The sequence below is a fragment of the Lactuca serriola genome, chromosome 3, assembly GCF_051521515.1.
Source record: "Lactuca serriola cultivar US96UC23 chromosome 3, Lser_US96UC23_V15, whole genome shotgun sequence".
In the NCBI taxonomy this organism is placed as follows: Eukaryota; Viridiplantae; Streptophyta; class Magnoliopsida; order Asterales; family Asteraceae; genus Lactuca; species Lactuca serriola.
Genome location: NC_136410.1, coordinates 73,163,848 through 73,173,840, shown reverse-complemented (window position 1 = coordinate 73,173,840; position 9,993 = coordinate 73,163,848).

Sequence of the window (9,993 nt, the reverse complement as noted above, 5' to 3'; positions counted from 1 at the left end):
TTCTCCTGATTTTTCATATTCAATAAGTCTTTTTAGAGCATTTCATTTTTTCTGAGGTTCTTCTATTTGCTCAATTAGATCTAGAATGAATTTTTGTTCATTAGTTATTACATTTATGCTCAAACCATTCATAACTAGAATGGATTTGTAATAATCAATCTTATTACTACATTCTATACACTCAGAACTATTATCAATATTACTATCTGAACTTTCTGAGATGATATCAAGACTCTCGTTATCTGGGTAATTTGTCGATGATTCATCGTCACTGTTTTCTATTAGCTCACATGCTTTTCTTTTGATATCTTCATCAATTTGTAGTTCTTGAATCTTTTTCTTATAATCATTCTTTCTTTTAGACCAACAGTTATTCGCATAGTGGCCTTTTTTACCACAATTGTTACAAACTATATCCTTAAATACTTTTTAAGATTTTCTTCTTTCAAATTTATTAGGTTCTCCTTTAAACCTTTTTCTCTTTTTCCTTTTGTACATTCTAGTGTTTTCCGTGTATATTTTTTTATTTTTTGTGGGGCTGGTCTTTTTGATATATCAAAAGATAATTGATCACAAAATTGACCCAATTCTTTTCTACTTCTAAGTCCCTGTTTCTTAAGTTGGGCTTTAAGATTTAGATCATTACATAATGACAAGCCTTCACTTGTGCATTCTGATATGATATCACCATATGTATATTGATCATAATGAATTGTTCCTCCGTGACGTGATGAAATTCTATTTCTAATTTTTTCGGCGAAAAGAGGGGGCAAACCGCTGATAAATTTTTCTTTCCAGAATGAATTATTAGCATCATTTCGAAACATGATTTTTGCCAAGAAAACATCTTTATACTATCTAAAATGGGTTAGTGTGGGGCATTTTAGGTTCATTATTAATCCTTTATTTCTTTCTTGATGATTTTGTGGTGTTCCTATAAAATGTTTTACTATTGCATTTATTGGACAATAAACAGCATCATCTTCCTGTACCTGGATTGAATGCGTGTCTTCTTGTTTTATAACTATTTTTTTAGCATACAATATTTCATTCTGTTGAGAGGTGGTAAGGATATTATCCCACCATCCTTTTAGACTTCTTATAAAACCTGATGCTATCATTTTTGCACAAGTTTCATCTTTATTACCTATTAATTTTGAAGCAGTAGCATATAATAGCATTTTATTCATATAATTTAAGACTTGGTATTCTGTCATTCCATCTATATTCCATTCATATATTTCTTTGGGATTATAGCTTACTTGAGCTGTCAAAGCTTCTTCTTCATAAGTTAAGTCTAATGGGCTAGGCCTTGGGTAATAGTATCTTCCTCCAGTTAACTGTATTTGAGGTCTTGTGTTTTGTATTTTGTTAATTTGTGTATTAGACATAAATTGTTCTTCTAATTTTTCTATATCTGATTCATCACAATCACTATAGTTTTCATTTACTACTTGTAATTTCCCTATTTCCATATTTTTAAACTTTTCAGTAAGTATATCTAAAAAGTCTTCACTATTCTTTTTCCCTAGACTCTATTCTCCAGGTTTAAACTGAATTGTTGGTTTAATTATTGGTACATAAGTGGTAGGATTTTTGAATTCTACATTTTCTGGAGAAGTTTGGTCATCTAGTTTTTGTTCTATTCTTTCTAGGTGCTTCCTTAGAGTTTGAATATTTAGATTAGTATGATTATTTTGCTTAAAGATTTTATTTATATCATTAGAACAAATTTCTCTTTTTTCATCTAAGGTTTTAGCAAAGGGGGATGCCTCAAAACCTTCTAATTTGATTGGTTATGGGGGTGGATGCACAGATCTTATTTTTTTTACCTTCTATGGTTTCCCAAGTTTCTATATGATCTATTATTGGATTTATATTGTGTTTTGTTTTGTGTTTTATATACCATATAGCAAATGGTATGATCTGTTTTTCTTCTTCAATATATTCATAAAACTCATCTTTTACTTTTAGTATATCTTCTTTATTAAACTTGTTAAAAAAACCAAGTTCTAAAGTTAAATATATTTTGCTTGCATGAATTCTTTATGTATCTCTATTTTATTGTACGACATAATTCATATCTGTGGTTGTTGGGGATCCTCCCTCCGATTTTTCTTCATATATACTATGTGGAATACTTTGATTAGAGTCTTTTAGGCCTCTGAATTGTATATTATCATCTATAATGTTTTCTTCCTTATTTCTTTTGTATGGTATATTATTACACGATGAAGACCTTTGTAAAAATGAAACCGATTTTTTTTCATATTCAGTGACTTTAAACTGAGTTTTTCTACCACTATTTGCAAAGACAATTTCTACATCTCATTCTGGAGTTTGCAATATTTGATCTAGTTGTCTATTTTCTACAGGTTGTGGTGGAGTTGCTTCTGCTAGAATCCAGTTTTCTGGCAACTGGATGCTTTCCCAAGAGATTGCCCTTGGTGTCATCATATTAGATTTATTTGAATCCATCTCTATTAATGTTGTTCTACCTTTTATACTTTGATACCTATTTTTTGGGTTTAATGTATTCATAACTTTGTAATAAACTCTATAACTAATGGCAACATGCTCACTATTTTGTATCATATTATAGCCTTTAGTTTGTATATTTAAGGTTAATGTTTTTAATATATGAGGATCTGTTAATGAAACAGGGAAATTTGGGAAGCAATTAAAATAAACTGGACCATTGCAAAGACTTGTTTCTACAAGTCCTAGTAGTGAGTCTCCAAAGTCTAAATGCCTACAATCTCATAAGGCTACCATCAAACAATCATTTAAACCTTCTCTAGGCAAAGGCTTTAAACTAACTTGAACTAATCCTATATGTAAAAATTGATACATATCTTTAAATCTATAGACAGAAGGATTAAATAATTCAATTTGTTCGTACCCCTCATGAATAGGTATTGTTCTTTCTACCAAATTAATTATCTTTTTTATCTGAAATCTATTATTGGTATTTTATATACTTTTTCTATTGGCATGGGTAGCATACTCCATGCACGTATTCTTTTCTGATGAGATTTGAAATCGAGTTTAAAGATCAATTCACGTAAGAATTAAGAAAGAAGAAATACGATGAACACGAGAGTAAATATAATCTTTGATCAGCTCATATTATGCTTTTGATTTTACAGAGTACAAAGGAATTCTCTGTAAAGAATATGTGAAAAGTTAAGTTCTCACTCAGTACAGTCTCCTATTTATAGGAGTACAAAAGCATAACAAAATACTAAGGACTAGACATTCAGACTATTCATTAAAATGCCTTAGTAAATATAACATTACATCCGAAGACTCTACTTACGAAGATTAGAGATCCTTCGTAACCATACAACTAACACTTCGACTTATTACAACATTTATACCCTAACAATCTCCCCCTTTGGAATAAAGGTCGAAGTCTTCATGAAGTAAGTAGTTGAACAGCATACATCAGCACTCTTCAGATTTCCATGTACCAAGAGATAACTTTCTTTATCTCCTTCTTGTCTCCTTCTGAATTCTTCTTGCAATGATTCATACGAACAATTAAGTTCGTATATTGCGAATTTGTATATCTTTCCACTTCAGAGGTTTGAAACAAGAATCTCTTGGCTCTTCCAGCTTTATCTTTTCCTGCGAAGACTATCCCCAAAGGCTTTAAACATATTTCTCCGTCTTCGTACTTTTTCAACCCAACCTGCTTCTTCGTAGGAGCCATTGGTGCTGTAATTTCGATGCCTTTGACAGTAGCAAGTTCGACATCAGTTTGAGCTAAGCATTCAAAATAATTCTCCAAGAAAATCTTTATATGCCTACACCCAAGAATGAAAACATCTGGTTCTGTTTCTTGGAGAAAAGAGAAGGACTTGTCTTTAAGAATTAGAGCAACATTGATGAGATCGTAAGTGTTCATCAATGGAAAGTCCGCCACAGTGAACTCTTGTATCTTTCCACTTGCTCTTGTCACAACATATTTCAAATTCTGAAGCTTTCCTTCGAAAATAACATCCCTTTTTATGGATATCACCTTCTTAATCTTCTCCAAGTACCAAACTTCTTCTTGAGCCTTTGCTAACACAGCATGAAATCTTATCTTCATCTTCTTTCCCTCTTCGACATCCATAGACTTTGTCTCTGCTTTAAACTGTGGCATGACGAACATCATCTCGTTGATCGGAAAATCAAGTTGACCATAATCAGTATTTGTCACCACAAAACTCTTCTTCGGGATCTTTTCAAACGAATACATATGATCAAACATTACCCTTGATTCAATAGTTTCGTAGTTGAACAATTTCGAAGGATCTCCCTTATCAACATTCGAACCTTCAAGAGCTCTCTGGCGCATAATACTTTCAACATGCCTCATTCTTTCAACTTCCGCTGCCACCTCAACTTTTATATCTTTGTTAGTCTTCTCAACCAAGACTCCTTTTCCTTTATCTTTAACATTCGAAGGAGCTGCATTCTTTGACGAAGATACAGTCGAAGGAACTACATTCCCAATTACAATACCTTTGTAATAAGTCTTGAAATTGGAACAGTTGTAGTCACAGTCGAAATGACTGGAGCACCTGAAACTATTGTTGGTTTAACCACAACTTTCGAAGGATAAACCTTTCCTACCACCTTCGAATCTTCAGTTTTCTTCTCATGTTCCCCAGCCTTTGCTTGAACAACCTTTTCTCCCCCTTGCACCCCTGTGACAGCAGGTGGGGCATCTAATACGTTCGGCAAAAGGCTTGAAATTCTGAGTAATGGAGCAAGGTGTTTTTGTAAGATGGCTTCGAAATGAATGAATTTCTGAGAAAGAAATTCTTGAGAGATAATCGGAGAAGATGATTTCGAAGATATTTCTTTGAGTTCATTCAGCAGCTTCATCAACTCTCCAAAATGTTGTGCGTCTGCGGTTGAAAGAGAGATCATCTGTGGATTTAGTTGTTCGAACATCTTAACACACTGAACAACCACATCACAAATGATATCGATCTTCTGTTGTGCTGATTCATACCCCTGTTGAATATGCTGAACTTCCTTCGTCATTTCTTCCCGAAGTTCACGAATCTGCATATTAACGTCTTCGCGAACCTTCTTAACTTCCTGTACGAAGAGCACATGACGCTCCTTCGTAACCGTCTTTAAATCCTTTACTGTCTGATCAGTCTTCTCAAGAATGCGGCTTTCAAAATCACGTATTAGCCCTGAAGCCTTCAAAATCACTCTGCTTTCCATTTCCTTCATAACAGAATCGACTTCCATGATATTAATTCCATCACTTCCCACATCTGCTTGAGATTGTAAGATAGAATTCAATTTTGAATTCAATATCTTGAACTGCTTCATCGTCATCAGCATATGGTCAGGAAAATCTTCTTCAGCTTTATCAAAGGAAAGAGCTTCGAATGTTCCTCCAAACCCTTCGTTGTCTGTTTCCTCATCAATAGCCATTGTTTCAGCAACAGGTGATGATGGATTTGGTGGTTCGGTTGATTGTGTAGAGAATATGGTGGTGAAAGGTTGATCCATTATAGATTGGAATGTTAGAGAATCAGTTGTTGAAGTAACCTGTGGTAAAGACGTTGGTTCAACAAGCTTTATATCAACAGGCTTCGAGATTTCAGTAGACTGAAAGATTTCTTCTTCTTTTGGAATTTTATCTTCAGGAGTCTCAGGCACTTGATCCACTTCTTCGATTCGTTGGGTTTTCTTCAAAAATTTCACCATCTCTTCAGCCCTTCGCTTTTTAGAAAATGGAGACACCGGAGCTGGAATTTCTCGAACGGTAACCCCTTGATGAGTAACCTGAGTTTTCTTCACCAACTGAGATTTTCGCTTGATTTTTATTCTTCGAAAAACCCCCGTCTTCGAAGGAATCGTTTCATTAGATGGAGAGGCTTCAATAATCGGTGTATCAGCCACTGAGGTTAAAACCGGAGACACCTCTTCGACATTTTGAGATGTAACGATTAGCTCCTGATTCTTTTGTTCTTCTTTCACCCCTTTTTCCGAAGAATCACCCTCTGTCTTCTTTGACTTCTTCTTCTCTTCTTGTTGTAATATTCCAGTCACAACGGTTGTGTCAATGGATTGTAAGTATGACACCAACACATTATTCGTGGGATCCACTTTCTTTAGCATTGCATCCGGAATGCGAGCAACTGTAGTAAAGATAGCCGGATCATCATGTACCTCCTTCGGACTTCCGTACATGTGAAAAACAGCTTTCTCTTCATAATCAGGAACTTCGATCTTCTCCTTCTGATAGACATATTGGACTATCAGACTCCAATATCTTGCACACGAAATCCCCTGCTTAGCACTGGTCTTCGAAATACTTGTTATGAACTCTGTCCATAATTGCTCTGAGTAATCAACTTGTAAATCATAGTATAGCCCAGCTACCATTGCATAGACCTCCATCCTTCCTTTATCCAACCCCACAGTTCTTCCAGTAAGACATCTAAGAAAGATGCCAAATAAAAAGTTCCAAATTGTTGGTAACCCCGACTTCTTGAAGTCACTAATACGTGTCAATGGAGGTTGGTGACCCATCTCATTGAACATATACACCACTTGCGAAGAAGTAAGTTCATCATACGGGCCAGAATTCGGAATCCCCAAAATCTTGCAAAACAACCTCTTTGAGACCCTAATTCTTGTATCTGTGACCATTGTGAATTCAACACATCCAGTCTCCTTGTTGTATGATGTCGTAGAACCTGCTTTTGACAACCAGGACATTGGAGCAGCAAAAGATTCAAACATTGCTTTAGACAGAACTGAATTCTGTAAAGCAACCACCAGCATATGAAGTTCCTCCGGATACTTTGACAAATCCGATTCTACTTGATAGTTGGAACCCTGGATCTTCAGAATCGGAACACTGATGATCTCGTCTGTTGTTGGTGATGAAGTAGTCGCCATTTAAGATGATTTTGAGAAAAGAACTTATGAAGAAGATGAATTGCATAGAGAATTTTGTGTTTCTGAGAGTTGGATCGCGTAAAGTGTTATGGAGTTCTGATTTTCCCTTTTATATGTAACCCTAGAATTTTGAATTTGAAGCGGGATGCATTAAATGCTTGCTGACATGGCACCTTGAAAACCGGAATGTACTCATCAAAAAGTAACAATCGTAACTGTCAACACGCCTTACACGCTTATCATACACCATGCATCATCAAGAGATAGGACTGTTTGGTATTCCCCAAAAGAATTGGAACCGTCAGATGCCTTCGGAATAGAGGTTAGGCTCTTTCACTTTGAGGTTTAAAAAGCGAAGTCATTTGCCAGAATTTCGAAATCGTCAGTTTAAGTTGGTGTTACTCAAACCTCAAGGATTTCGTGTGTGCTGTGTTCCAAAAGAAATTAGATGAGAAACAAAGAAAAAAAATTTTGGAAAACTTGTGATGTCAACAATTTCTTTTGACACAAAAAGAATTTTATCTCAGGCAAAGATATCTTCGAAAATTATCAAGAGAGATAATTAACAGCTTGTGTAGTTTCCCGTGAATTACAATCGATAACTTGTAGAGAAGTTTTGAAGGGTTTCTTTTATAGGTCAAATGGGGTGGCGTCGAAAATTTTGTTACATATCAACCTTAAAATAAGGTGAGGAATTGTAAACAAAATTAGTCGTATGACTAATGTAGTCAGTGACAACTTGGTTGCGAATGATATTTAAAGTAACTATGATTTTGAAAATATACTCACACGGAAATCGTATTCATAAAAACATTTATGCTGGATCTTGTTGGGAACAAACATCGTAGTTTTCGAATGTTTGATTAAGATCAGTCAAAAGAAATGAATAAGATTTGGAGTATAAAAGGTACTGAAGCAAAAGCTTCGTAAGATCTGGAACATGGTTCCCTGTCAATTCCTTAAGGTTTATAAGATTTTGGGTTTCACTTCTATCACGGACTCATGATATTAGATCATAAACACAGAGTTGTGATTTGTCTAGGTTTTGATTGGTTTGATCAAAGACCTTAAGGACAAATTGCTTCGAATATTTGGAATGTAAGAATTGTTTGGTTTAAAAAGATTGGATAAGAATCGAAGGGTACCTCTGTTATAATGGACAAAACAGAAAACTCTTAACTCATTTGAGAAGAGTAAGGTAGCTCTTGTTGATTTATGCAAATACAAGCCTTGTTGGGAAGAAATTTTCATGAGATAATTTCATCAAGGCTTTCATTTCCCATACATAGAATCATACGAGGCTTGAGACAACATGCAGCAGCATGCTTCTAGGGACATCCTAACTAATCCAAAATATATAAAGATCATACCTTTCCTTCAAATCCAAATGCATGAATCCTTCGTATTTGAAGCTTGACAAAACTCACAACACACATGTTAAAACCGAAAAAAAAATAAAAAATATTTTTGGTATTTTTGAAATTTTTCAGAAAAATTAAAGACAAACTGAAACAAAATCTTTTTGGATTTTTGATTTTTCAATAAAAGAAAATATTTTTGATTTTTCAGGTTTTTTCGTAAAAAAAAAAAACAAACTAAAAGTCTAACCTTAGTTGAAATGTGTACAAATACGAAGCATTCGAACCGTTGACTTGAACAGTAATCTTTGATTTTGTTATTTCAATAAGAAGTAAATCTTCCGAATGCGAAGCGTTCGAAGCGTTGACCATGAACAGTAACCTCTGATTATTAAAAAAACTTCTGAATGCGAAGCGTTCGAAGCATTGACCATGAATAGTAACCTCTGAACACTGAATCATTCTTTCCGTCCATACACCAAATGATTCAGACCCATCACTCTTCGCTTTTATCAGTTTGAAGAGAATTTCCATCAATCATTCCCAATCCATCTAAGATCCGAAGAAACGATTTTTCATCCAAAGCCTTTGTAAAAATATCTGCCAATTGGTCCGTTGTTTTTACAAAATGAACTTCAATATTTCCTTCTTCAACATGATCTTTGATAAAACGATATCGAAGAGCAATGTGCTTGGTCTTCGAATGTTGCACATGATTATGAAAAATTCTTATTGCACTTTGTGAATCACAATATAAAGGAATCTTTTTCATATTAATTGCATAATCTCTTAATTGACTTTGAATCCAAATTATTTGTGATGTACACGCAGCTGCAGCAACATATTCAGCTTCAGCGGTTGATATTGAAACACATGTTTGCTTCTTCGATTGCCAGCTGACCAGCTTTCCATCTAGCAATTGACACCCACCAGTTGTGCTTTTACGATCAAGACTGCATCCTCCAAGATCCGCATCCGAATAAGCTTGTACAAAGAACCCTATTTTCGAAGGATACCACAATCCTAACGAAGTAGTACCTTTCAAATATCGGAAAATATTCTTTACTGCTGTGAAATGTGGTTCACGTGCATTTGATTGATACCTTGCACAATTACAAACAGAATACATAATATCAGGTCTACTTGCAGTTAAATACAATAAAGACCCAATCATGCTTCGATAATAAGTAATATCAACAGCAGATTTATCTAACGAAGGAGTTAGCTTTATGCCCGTTGCCATTGGTATTCGTAACCTTGTGCTATTTGTCATTCCAAACTTTTCCAACAAATTCTTCGTATATTTCTCTTGATTAATGAATATGCCTTCCCTGTTTTGTCTAATACTCAAACCCAAAAAGTTATTAATTTTGCCCATCATACTCATTTCAAATTTGCTTTTCATCAAATCTTCGAATTCTTTAGATAAAGCAGGGTCAGTTGAGCCAAAAATTATATCATCAACATAAATTTGAACAAGGATCAGATGATTTCCAATTTTCTTTCGAAATAAAGTGGGATCAACTGAACCTTGTTTAAATTTAGATTGTTTCAAAAATGATGTTAGAGTTGCATACCATGCTCTTGGTGCTTGTTTTAACCCATATACAGCTTTATCTAAAATATAAACATGATCAGGATGCTCTGAGTTTATAAAACCTGGAGGTTGTTCAACATATACCATTTCTTCGAGTTCTCCATTTAAGAATGCACA